The following is a 13,163-nucleotide window of genomic DNA, read 5'->3' as shown; positions in this document are numbered from 1 at the left end:
CACCGTTTACCGAGGACATAATTTATTTATTTTTAATGTTATTCTTTTGTCCTGGGAGAACTGTGGATAAGCTGGTGTGTTTTCAGTGACCAGCAATTTTTGATACTTGCGTTACAATGTTTACAGTGGAAAGGGTTTTCCAGTGTGGACACTCTGGTGCCTCTTCAGGTGACCTGAACTACTGAAACTCTTGTTACAATATTTACATTGGAAAGGTTTTTCTCCAGTGTGGACACGCTGGTGCCTCTTCAGATCACCTGACTGAGTGAAACTCTTGTTACAATGTTCACATTGTAAAGGTTTTTCTCCTGTGGACATACTGGTGTGTTTTCAGTCCACCTACAAAACTGAAGCTCTTGTTACAATGTTTACATTGGAAAGGTTTTTCTCCAGTGTGGACATTCTGGTGTGTCTTCAGTTGACCTGACTTGATGAAACTCTTGCTACAATGTTTACATTGGAAAGGTTTTTCTCCAGTGTGGACATACTGGTGTGATTTCAGTCCACCTGCCTCACTGAAACTCTTGTTACAATTTTTACATTGGAAAGGTTTTTCTCCAGTGTGGACACGAAGGTGCCTCTTCAGGGTATCTAACAACCTGAAACCCTTGCTACAATGTTTACATTGGAAAGGTTTTTCTCCTGTGTGGACATACTGGTGCGATTTCAGGCAACCTGACTGACTGAAACTCTTGTTACAATGTTTACATTGGAAAGGTTTTTCTCCAGTGTGGACACGCTGGTGTCTCTTCAGATCACCTGACTGAGTGAAACTCTTGTTACAATGTTCACATTGTAAAGGTTTTTCTCCTGTGTGGACATACTGGTGTGTTTTCAGTCCACCTACAAAACTGAAGCTCTTGTTACAATGTTTACATTGGAAAGGTTTTTCTCCAGTGTGGACATTCTGGTGTGTCTTCAGTTGACATGACTTAATGAAACTCTTGCTACAATGTTTACATTGGAAAGGTTTTTCTCCAGTGTGGACATACTGGTGTGATTTCAGTCCACCTGCCTCACTGAAACGCTTGTTACAATTTTTACATTGGAAAGGTTTTTCTCCAGTGTGGACACGAAGGTGCCTCTTCAGGGTATCTAACAACCTGAAACCCTTGCTACAATGTTTACATTGGAAAGGTTTTTCTCCAGTGTGGACACTCTGGTGCCTCTTCAGGTGATATGAATTACTGAAACTCTTGCTACAATGTTTACATTGGAAAGGTTTTTCTCCAATGTGGACACGCTGGTGCTTCTTCAGGGAACCTGAGTCACTGAAACTCTTGTCAAGCCGTTCGGCATCATCGACTTCACACGTCTCCTCCCAATCATCGCTGTCTTCAGTGACTTCAGTGTCAGATTCAACTTCAACTTCAGAGCAGTGGGAAGAGATGTCTTCATCATAATCATTATCATTTTCTTCTTCACCTTTCACTGCTAGTAATGTCAACATTGACACAACAGGTTCCTCTGGTCTTTGAGGTAGTTCCACCTGTTCATCTTTAATGTGTGGAGGCTCTGGTTCCTCCTGGAGCAGACTGGGGCTCCTCTCCTGTTTAGGGGAAACCTCCTCTTTACACACAACCATGTGCAGGATGTCTAGGAGCAGAAACATAACATGATAATCAACACTGGATTCCGAAAATGTAAATCCATTTTTCATATACAGAATTAACTGTTACGTACCAAGATAAGATTGACTAAACCGTTTAGCAAGATTTTAGCAAAATACGAAACAAATAATAATTTGAAGTAATATATGTAGTTACTTTAGCCCCAAAATGAATAATGGTGTTACAGCATTTTTTTTAAATTGAATCATGACATTTTTAAACAAATTAAAAACATGATATTTCACACCTGAGCTCTTATTTGGTAGTAAATTAGTCATGCCACTCAGTGCATGACGTTATGAAACAGAATAACTTCTGACAATGAAAGCTTGAAATGTGGACCGATGGTAGCTTAACAATCTATGTAAAACATTTCCATAGCGTAGCTCTGTACGTCTGTAAATGGGTCTGAGAATCTGCCTGTGTGTCTGGAGAAAATCTCACAAACTACTGTAGTGATCAGCGCCAGATGTCTTGTTCACGCTGCCAGTCGGCCAAGCAAGTATTTTTCACACCTGCTAGAAATTGTGTCGCACATAATGGTAATGTTTCAGTTTTGTAAAGAGTAAGAAAGTGCAGACGCTAAGCTTTCAAATACTTGAATACTTGTTTGAAAGTTAAACTCTATACTTAGTGAACCTTTGTGTTTCATGAACTAATACTATCTGTGAGTTTGTAGATTTTCTATTTCAGGCAAATGTTCCCCCCACAATATAGGGATGCTGGGGTTCAAATGGTTAAACCTCAAATGAAGAAGCTAAGAAAAAAGATCTGCGTTATCTCACACAGTTCAGACTAGCGGTGGGTTCAATTAATCCATGTGGCAATAATCCTATCGTATTCCTTGCTGATAATCCTATCGTACCATATCGATACGTCAGGAAATGCTGGGTGTGACGCAGCTTTAAAACAAACAAACATCACAATCCGTTTCTGTCAATTACAATATATATGATTAAATCTTTAGCATTTTTCCATCAAAACATTTATTCTTTTCCCTTGCTTTTTGTTTAAATGTTATCCACAAAGATGTTCAATTTGAAAAGAATTGTAAAGAAAATCACATGGGGAATTTATACGGTCCGGTTGTTGATAGGTATTTTTGGTAGATCTGTTATTTTGTGGGTGATTGGTCCTGGGCCCTTTGCCTTTTAATCTCATGCTCTCTGTCCCACTCATTTCGGCCCCAGCGTGTAGATATTACTTCACGCTGTCCCCGCGTGTAGATAGTAAGAATTGTTTTGCGCTGTCTGCCTCGCTTTGAGAAATAACTTGTTATTTTAACCTTGAGTATGCCCGCGCCGACAGCCGGGCTCTGACAACTTGGCCTAGTGGCTGGGTGCCGGGAAAGAATCTTATCAGGAGGTTGCCATAGCAACGCCAGCCTCTGCGCTTTCCCGGTCTATGGCCATGCTGGTTTGCCAGTGACTTGATTCATGAACTACAAGTCATTCCAAACTACATATCCCATGCATAGTTTCCTGGTTTGTTATAGCAGTGAAGCCTCTCCTGGCTGACACTCTTTCTGTGCACTGTTCCCATTTTGAGTACAAAGATATAAATACTGTCTCCCATTTTGAGACGGTATTGAGAGACCATTTTCAACCTGTCCTCCGGGACAGGGCTGAATCTTATTGTAAATATATATTAGCTGTATGTGAATCTTTATTCTGCCTCTCATGAATCAAATATAATGGCTAAAGCCTAATTGCTCTTGTGACTGGACATCCTTTCTTTCGGTGGACTTTGTTATTCATCTGAGTATTTAAAAGGTAACTTTCTAAAAGTATTCCATACTTAAGATAAACCTTTTTGCACTGACCATTTCCCTAAAGTACTCTGGTTAAATCTAATCTAAAGTGTTAAATTCTTATAGTCTAAAAGGTTTTTATAACCAGTTCCGTAAAGTTACAAGCCTTCTGCGTCTATTTTGGTAAAGAGTATTTAGGGTACTTAGCGTACTTTCAAAAGTATTTTCACAGTTCCGGAGTTCCGGAGCTTCTAGCTCTCTAGCTATGGAAGCTATAGTCTTATCTCAGTAGTTGTTTATACAGTTCTTGTTTAACCCATTCTGACCTGAGATCATACGAGGTTTCCGCCGGACACACACTGGTCCTGATGAACCCATTCTGACCTGAGATCAGATTCTAAAAATGTCAGTCGCTCTTCGATTTTTCAAAAATAGCAGACCTACAAGCTCGTATCGCGCCACTCGGTGGCGCGATATGAGCTTGTAGATCTGCTATTTTTCAATAGCTAAAGCATAACATGATGCTAACACCAAAATGGGTGCCCGTTCAGAATGGGTTAATATAGTCTTTAGGGTATTTTACAGATAAATACAGTAAAAAAAACAGTTGTCTTTCACATTGCATTTGTGCAAAATACAATGTGCTTTTGTTTATGGTAATAAGACATTACATATTAAATACAATAGATAATACCTTTCAAAAAATTTGACAGATATTCCAATGATGGGTTTTACATATCGGGATATTAGTCCGGTTCAATATGTAAAACAAAATTAAGGTTTGTTAACATTTATGTATGACAAAATATGAGTATGACAAAAAAGACATTTGCACAGAATCCAATATGGTTTGAAATTACACAAGCGACCGGACTATATTATGAGTGTCCTGGTATTTTTTGCCATTGTTATTGTACAGTGAAAATAAGACATTGTGGCAGCCCTAGAGAACAGACAATATTAAAGAAAGGAAGAGCACATGAAACTTACTGAGGTGTGGCTGGTCTTCAGCTTCCTGTTTAATAGAAACGTCTTCAGCTTCCTGTTTAATAGAAACGTCTTCAGCTTCCTGTTTAATAGAAACGTCTTCAGCTTCCTGTTTAATAGAAACGTCTTCAGTTTCCTGTTTAATAGAAACGTCTTCAGCTTCCTGTTTAATAGAAACGTCTTCAGCTTCCTGTTTAATAGAAACGTCTTCAGCTTCCTGTTTAATAGAAACTTCTTCAGCTTCCTGTTTAATAGAAACGTCTTCAGCTTCCTGTTTAATAGAAACGTCTTCAGCTTCCTGTTTAATAGAAACGTCTTCAGCTTCCTGTTTAATAGAAACGTCTTCAGCTTCCTGTTTAATAGAAACGTCTTCAGCTTCCTGTTTAATAGAAACGTCTTCAGCTTCCTGTTTAATAGAAACGTCTCCAGCTTCCTGTTTAATGGAAACGTCTTCAGCTTCCTGTTTAATAGAAACGTCTTCAGCTTCCTGTTTAATAGAAACGTCTTCAGCTTCCTGTTTAATAGAAACGTCCCTGGCTGAGTCTGGAGAGTTCATCTTCACCTGGGAGTGATGCATCATGGGTATTGTAGTTCTTGAGTCTAGAGTTGAGATGAGATTCAATGTATTGTCAATGTACAGTACAAGTACAGCACAGTGAAAAGTATTTTCGCATCTCACCAGAGTGCAAACATGTCAGTAAGTGATACATTAATAAGTACAGTAAGTAAATGCAGATATGAGCAGTAGTCATTAAATATAATAAATAAGGTAGGATATAGAAGTAGGAGGGGAAATGAAGAATACACATTGGATATTGTCCATATTGCATATTAATCTTCACCTGCAGTCTGGATTCCACACACCGCTCTGAAATCAAGTGAATAAGGAAGGACTTTAATAACTGGAGACCTAGTGGTGTTAGCACAACTCTCCAACATTAAGATTCATGCATTAAGGAAGAAATCACACTTAACTTAAGTTTACACAAGGAACAATGGTGTAAAGTGAATAAGGTGAAAGTAACCAATGTGTTTTTAATGTTCTGCCTCAGTTCAAGCAGCAGGGAGCGTACAGTGCAAACATTTATGTGAGCGGAAATTGTAACCGTTCACAATTAAGCATGGTTTACGAAAATACGTTAAGAAATGTGAATCCCTAGACTCCTTCAAAACCGCTCTCAAAGAGCACTCACGGACGGCTGCGATTCAAAACTGGTAAAAAAAAAGTTAAAGTTAAAAATAGCAAGCAGCAGGGCTTAATACTATTGGTGATCTATTTGAAAATGGGGCTTTTATAACTTACTCAGATTTAAAAGATAAATTTGACCTTGGAAATGATGGTACATTCTGGAAATATTTACAAATGAGAAATTGTCTGGGCAGTAGGCCTACTCTTGATACTGTTGAAGTCACAAGTTGAATATCTAAAATTACCACATCTGTTAATAACAAAATGACAAAAGAACTGCTGGGAGGTACATGTGACAGTCTCAAATCCATTTGGCAGAATGATTTGGGCGTAGACATTGAAAATGAGCTTTGGAGGAGAATTATAGCAAATGTAGGAAGTGGAATTAGAGAAGCAAGAGGGAAATGTATTCAGTATAAGATTATTCATAGATATTATTTGACACCGACTAGATTACTTAAAATGGGAATCGCGGATAATAACACATGTTGGAAATGCAAAGAAGAAATTGGCACATATATAAATATGATTAGGGACTGTCGCACAGTATAACCTTTCTGGTGTAGGGTACTGGATTTCCTTGAGAAATGGGCGGAATTGACGTTGCCCAGGGATCCGCGGCTCTGTCTATTAGGGGACAGAACTGCTGGCATATCTAAAAATTATTTCACTATTATAAAGGTTGGACTTGTTACAGCTGCCAGAATACTGTTGCGTCATTGGAAGGTCCCCAGAACACCTGGGCTTAAAGAATGGAATGAAGAAATGACATCATATGAATATATGTTGGGCAGGGTAGATGCAGAAAGCTAAATGAAAGAGACATGGGATGAGTTCTGGATGTATATGAACCTTAAATGAACATTCATTTCCTTGCTGTTATTTTTCTTCTTTTTTATGTTTCTTGGACTGGCTATTTGTAAGGTTTGTAATGTTGATGCTGCTTTGTACTGAACCTAGATTTTGTACGATTTTGAAAAACAAATAAAAAATTGAATTATATATAACCCGTCTTGGTCACATGACTATAGAGATAATGTGTAACAATTTGCATGATATTTGGGTAAAATCTGAAGGAGTAATTTAAAAAAATGTGTTTTACATAAGTCGGCCTCCTGGTGGCGTTATAAAGAGCAGATGTGAAAAATGCAGGTCAAAGGTTTTTCCTTGGCCTCTAGAGTGTGCATACAGTTTTTACACAAATCGGTGCAGTTATAGATAAAAACACGATCTAGATATAGCGCCACCATGAGGCTGATGAAGATTTTCAAGTGGTTTCTTCCTCCACCTAATGGGAATGTGCATGCAACATTTCCATCAAATTGCACTCTGCGTTCATGATTTGAGGCATTTTGTTCATAACGGACCAATCCTGCAAACTTTGGAAGGCAATCTTAGCCAATGGGGATTTAATATGGACGGGCGGGCACACGCACACACACACGCACACACAATGTGCAAAACATACTCTCCACAGGCCTTTGGCCTGGTGGAGACAGACATGGTGTCATTCTTTATTAATTTGTGCTAATTTGTGTCGTAAATTTCATAATTCTTGCTGGTATAAATTTTGAGATATTTTAAGTTAGGCTATGTTAGTATGTTTCCTACTGTCTACGTATATTGCCCTGTTCTAGTTAGGTGTACTGCCGCATGATGACAGTCATTAACATGCCAACACACAACATAGCAATTTATATAAACATTACCAAATAGCACAATTGTTGGTTTCAACGGCACATATTATTGAACAAAAAACACGAAAGAATAGTATTGTTCAATTTGGACCTAAAGATGGTGCAAGGCTCAGCAAACATGTAACTTAAAATATCTCAATGATACCAGATTACCAGCACAAATGATACAATTCATGTCACACATGCAGCACTAAAGAATGACACCATTTTGATTCATGTTTATCATATGGGGTGCGACTTCACGGAGGCATTTAACTGCATGATTATTTCCTTTTTTCCCCGTAAATCTGTACGTCTTTAAATGTTCTGATGAATTCAAAATAGATGTAAACAAGTGCTTTTCTAAAATGTATCCTTGTAGCACACAATTGGCAGGTGGTGTGATTAATTACCCAGCACCTATCTCAATGCACCTGACCTGCCCCAAACATTTGGGCTTCCCCGGTCAATTCACCAATCGCAAGCCCCTCCCACAAGCCCCGTCGCGCCGCCCCCTACGACAGAATCTCTACTTCCCCCATCAGTTTAGCGTTGCAGTGAATGGAGGACCTACGACACACAAGGTATTATATTACATTATTTTAGCAAGTTTCATTGTTTTCGTTGAAACTGTTCTTTGTATGGGTACTGTAGTTGTTATGGGAGAGGCTACATATATTTTTTTGTTTATGGATCCCTTTTTTGAAGCAGAAATAAACTTTAAAGTTACGGACCTCGTCCTGTAGCTCTGCTCCATAGCCTGGAGGAGGAGAGCTAGTTCATTGCCACCCGTCCGGCTCTCAAAACTTGTTAAAGACATTACTTTTGCTAATGTTACATTACGATGGTCATGTTGTGTTTTTACTAGCAGATGTTAGCTGGTTAATATAATATAACCACGATTAGTTAAGCTAACGTAGCAAGCCTAACATCATGGTAAGCTCGACAGATTCTAGACAGCGCGTTAACTTGTGATTTATAATCAAGCTTTGGTAGTAGGTACATTTAGACTAAAATTCCATTGTCGTTGTTTCAGAACATGGTGAAACGTTGTGCCCACGGAACTTGCAAGTCAGACACTCGGTACCCTGCTCGTCTGGAGGGTGGAGTGGTATTTTTCCCGTTCCCTAAACCTAAATCCCAACCAGAGAAATGCAGGCAGTGGATCAAACAATGTGGGAGACCCTATACTCAACTGAACCCCACCACAATAGACCATCACATATATGTGTGCTCCAAGGTAGGCATAGGGCTCTTGTTAAGTTTGATAATATGCTGTTAGACATGAGCAAATCTCAAAACTGTAAAGTTTGCCTACATACAAATACAGCAGGTGCATGTAATGTTAAAAGTATGATACAAAAATCCCAGAGGGCTCCTTTCCATTGTGATCCTGTGTATACAATACATACGTTTGCACTAGTGCTATAGAGGCTTCAGACAATGTCTGTAAATCATGATGCTATTTATTTGCATTACATTTCTACACTACACAGAACACGTTATTACTAGCACCATTGCATTTTAACCTTCATTGCCATACTAATATGTATTTACCTGTGTATTGTTATCATGTCTATTCACACAAATATTTCACTGCAAAACATGAGCATGTTTTGTAGTGATATATATCAAACTTATTTTTCTTTAATCTTTGTAGCATTTTGTGAATGGAAAGCCCACTGATGACTTCCCCAACCCTATGGCTGCTGTGAAAGTGGTTAAGCCAACAAGGGAACAACAAGGTGGCTGTCGAAAGGCTCCCAAAAAACGGTACACAAGGAACATTTCATTTATCAAGACCGCTGTGTTGTAACATGCATTTTTGCCCCAGCAGGTACTATTATTCAGAAACAAAACAAATAGTCAACTAACATGAGTTGTGCTTTTACAGACTCAGATGTGATTTCGAGGAGGATGAGGCCTCCACATCAAGTAACCTGGAGAAAACCCCAGAAGAAGACCAACAGGGTAGTATTGTTGGTGAGTGATGACATACTTTGTTGTACTATAGCTGATCTACAAGCTCACAATGTGTCACAAATCAGAAAGTCCAGACAAGGTCATTTGAGGTCTCAGTTTATTGCACCCCCTTTGTGCCCAGAATAGAAATGCTGGGGTTCATGACATGTTGTTAATGTAGTAATCAAAGTAAAATACATCAAGTTTGTTCTTCATCTCTTCCCATTTTGCTGCATCAAAGTGTATCCGCTGTAGGTGATGGTCTTCAGCACATTTAACAAATAAATCACACCATGACATACCAGTGAGCCCAAGCTGCCCCATTATCTGATAGTAGTATTCGTGACACTCTTTTAGCTTATAGCTGCCATCTGCCTGCTTGGACAAGTAGGGACACAATGTGATGCTATCCTTCGATGGGCATTTAATTTCTAAAAGCCCATAGTTAGTGCTTTCACCCTTTCTCTCTATGACCTTACGGTCAGGTGAAGTTCCAAGATGTGGTGCATGTGGATTTACAACCAAGCCACATGGATACACGGGATTGCCAGTGACCTTGGTGTACTCTGCCGCTGCTACAGGCTCTTCTTCTGTACCTCTCTTCATAGCTTTCGTTTTGACCGATCCTGTACATTTTAACTTTGCAGCAAGAGTGTCATGGTCAGCTCTCCTAGAGCATATTCTTTTGAAAGAGCTCGAAGTTAGTCGAGTAGACCTTTCCACAAACCACAAGTTATTTGCGTTTTGCTTTCTGGTATTTTGTTCTAATTTGATTGACTCTTTTACTGAAATTGTCATTTTGGTGTAGATTTTCATGGCATTCTCGTGAAAAACTCTGCACACATCTGTTGGTTGGGGAGGCAATTTGAAGTTGGGGAATTCATCTTCATCACTGTCAGGAGGCTCTCTACCATCTGCAGTAGGTGCTGCAGCTCCAGTGATAATAAGGGGAAGCTGTAAAAGAAAAACAAGACAAAAAATATATACATTAAAATCATTAATATGTACCGTAATAATTTCTCTTTCTAGAGAGTTTGGAGCCCCCACCTCCAGAGGACCACGGACAGCAGGACCATCAGAGGGAAGCTGAGGAGGAGCATGACGCAGAAAAAGTGAAGAAATTAAAGGAAGACAATGAGAACTTGACATTGAAATTGGCTGTAAAAGAAACGGAGGTAGAACGTCTGAAAAAAACTATAGAGACACTTAAAGAGGGTACACTTACACCTGAACTTCTTAATGATAATGAAATCCCCAAAATGATGGAATACAGTACTGGGTTCACGTATGAACGTTTTAACCAACTGTGCACACTATTTGGCATTCCAGCTAATCCAGACATCCCCCAAGTAAACGTCCCAATAAAATACAAGCGGAATAATTGGAAAATTGTAGAGATGCCACTCCGTAGGCAGTTGCTATTTGTTTTAATGAAACTGCGCAACAATGAAGATCTGAAAAACCTTGCCTTTAGATTTAATATCTCCACACAAAACGCAAGTGTTCTTTTCAATTCCTGGATTGACTACATGTTTGACATATTGGGTGAATTACCAATTTGGCCTCACAGGGATGTCATTTCAGAAAACATGCCCCCAGAATACAAATCAGACTACCCATCAACATTTGCAATTATAGATTGCACAGAAGTGAAAATTGAAAAACCAACCTCATTGGCAATCCAAAGCAAAAGCTATTCAAATTATAAAAGTACCAACACCCTCAAATCACTTGTTGCTTGCGACCCTCGCGGTGCTGTGATTTTTTCATCTTCCCTTTTCACTGGCTGTTTGTCTGACAAGGAAATAGTCAGGAGGTGTGGCATCATCCCACTCCTCAAACAACTGATTGAGGTTGGGTATTTGCAGAGGGGGGATGGCATAATGGCTGATAAGGGGTTTCTAATAGAGGAAGACCTGGCCGCAATAGGACTACAGTTAAATATCCCACCCTTCGCCAGGTCTAAGAGACAAATGCCAGCTGGAGATGTGCTCGCAACAAAGCGCATTGCAAAGCACCGGGTGCATGTTGAGAGAGCCATTGGTAAAATAAAAAAATTCAAAATTGTGTCAGGCAAAATTCCAAATACTAGGATTGGGAACATAAATCAAATATGGTATGTTGTGAGCATGTTGTCAAATTTCCAGCCTCACATTCTTAAACAGTAAGGTACAGTAGGGATTTGTATTCTGGGGGCATGTTTTCTGAAATGACATCACTGCACTTTGCTGCATCAAATTTGGTTACCGGCTCCCACGCACCTGTCCTTGTAGGTGTGCACAAGGCCTTTTCGCTTACAGTTTTTTGTTTTGACACATTCTGGACGGGAACCCCTTTTGGTGTTTAAAGCATTATGTTATACTTTAGCTATTGAAATAACACTGCACAGAGTGCCGTGCTACCAGCTTGTAGTTTTTTTTCCTTTTTTTTATGTTTGAGAACGACTGACATACAGTAGAAACATGGTTTGTTCTTGTGACTGTAAACATGTGTTGCATGTGGGCCATAGTGCGTTCCTGTTTCAGACAGCAAACTGAATATGAAAGAGAACGAATAGGCTATGTCTTCATTGTTTTCGGTTGGTTTTGTGTTAATAAACCTGTGGGGAATATGTTTTTAAGTCTCTAACTTTATTCTCTAACTTACCTGGTGGCTTAGCCCACATCCCAGAGGATACTTGATGCCTCCGACATCTTCTACATGTTGTGGTTCTGATGAAAGGTAACTTATTGGGGCATCGGTCATCTCTCTCAAAAGGCTAAATGTTTCGGATCCCAGCTCTTTCCTAAAACAGAAGTACATACAGAAGCGCCTTACTGGTATTGAATGAATGAATGAATGCCTTTTTGCAGACTCAGGGTCAATAGAAAAACATAATGTTACACTGTACATAGAAAGCAAGAACTTACTTGTCGTGGGTATAAGTGGACATGATAGGTTTCCTCTTACGGTTGACCTTTGCCTTGGCCACCACCAGGTTCATCACTGGTTCACTAGTGATATTTTTACCTCTTGCTTTGTGCCACTGTTGAGGCTGACTTGTACATGAGGTGGCCTCTTCATTCCCATGACAGGGTTTCTCTTTGCTTGCCCGGGAATAATCTAGTGTAAACACCAGGCCTACAAGATGGGAACAATATCCTGGTGCCCTGATAAAAATAAAAATAAACATGTTGGCATATAGAAGGATAAGACTACCTCGTTTGATAATGTATTTTCCATCAATAAATAAAAGGTAAAATGTAGTGTACTACTAGATGTCAACAGTGAATGATGTACGGTTTTGGATATCAGGCGATTGTTATTGTTATTAGTCCTTTCCTACATACTGACTTGTTTGTTTTGTACATACATCTTCTCATTGTATTCCATATTGCTATATTAGGCTATTATGCATTTAACCAGTGTTAACTTGTAGGCCAGCTGTCACTGACGGTCATAACAATCGCCTGATAACATCCAAAACCGTACATCATTCACTGTTGACAGACATCTAGTAGTACACTGTACACTTTGCTATTCATTCATATGGGATAGATGTATATTCTTGCATATATTCACTGGTGTACATTTTAACCTTTTATATGATGGAAAATACATTATCAGACGAGGTACAGTCAGGTACTATACCCATACCTGACTGTACTGAATGTCCCCACACTAGTCTCTAGCTAACTAGGTAGACTATAGTTGAGTATTCTACTTGCTAGTCTTGTTTAGAACCATGACATGCCTAAAAATAACTGACGTTTATGCTAGATAACTCGTTAACTAGAGCTGACATTATTGGCTTAGTTTACATCATACTTGGGGACACTACAGCTGCCTGGTTTTCTAGCTAGTGTAGAACTATATAGGCACCAGGCACCTGTAGGCTTAACGTTGACATCATGATTCTGCTGAAGATATGTTGACATAAAATATTTAAATAGCTGTATTAATAACTTACCCGGCAGTGCAGGAACATGACTGGTCCAAAACTTTCTCTT

General features: G+C 39.2%; 1 long non-coding RNA gene and 1 pseudogene across 2 annotated transcripts in view; both read left to right on the top strand.

Annotated features, from left to right (window-relative positions):
• LOC310873343 overlaps nucleotides 1-13,163 on the top strand; it is a 456,333-nt pseudogene that overhangs the window by 232,494 nt on the left and 210,676 nt on the right. The gene's annotated exons all lie outside the window — the stretch shown is intronic.
• LOC310872555 lies at nucleotides 7,770-11,418 on the top strand. The gene is made up of 5 exons (XR_014570406.1): nucleotides 7,770-7,796; nucleotides 8,249-8,452; nucleotides 8,873-8,985; nucleotides 9,107-9,195; nucleotides 10,204-11,418. It is a non-coding gene; the product is annotated as an uncharacterized lncRNA (long non-coding RNA).

Source organism: Protomyctophum parallelum (assembly GCF_964188405.1).
Source record: "Protomyctophum parallelum genome assembly, chromosome: 1".
In the NCBI taxonomy this organism is placed as follows: domain Eukaryota; kingdom Metazoa; phylum Chordata; class Actinopteri; order Myctophiformes; family Myctophidae; genus Protomyctophum; species Protomyctophum parallelum.
This window is presented reverse-complemented; position numbering and strand designations above follow the sequence as displayed.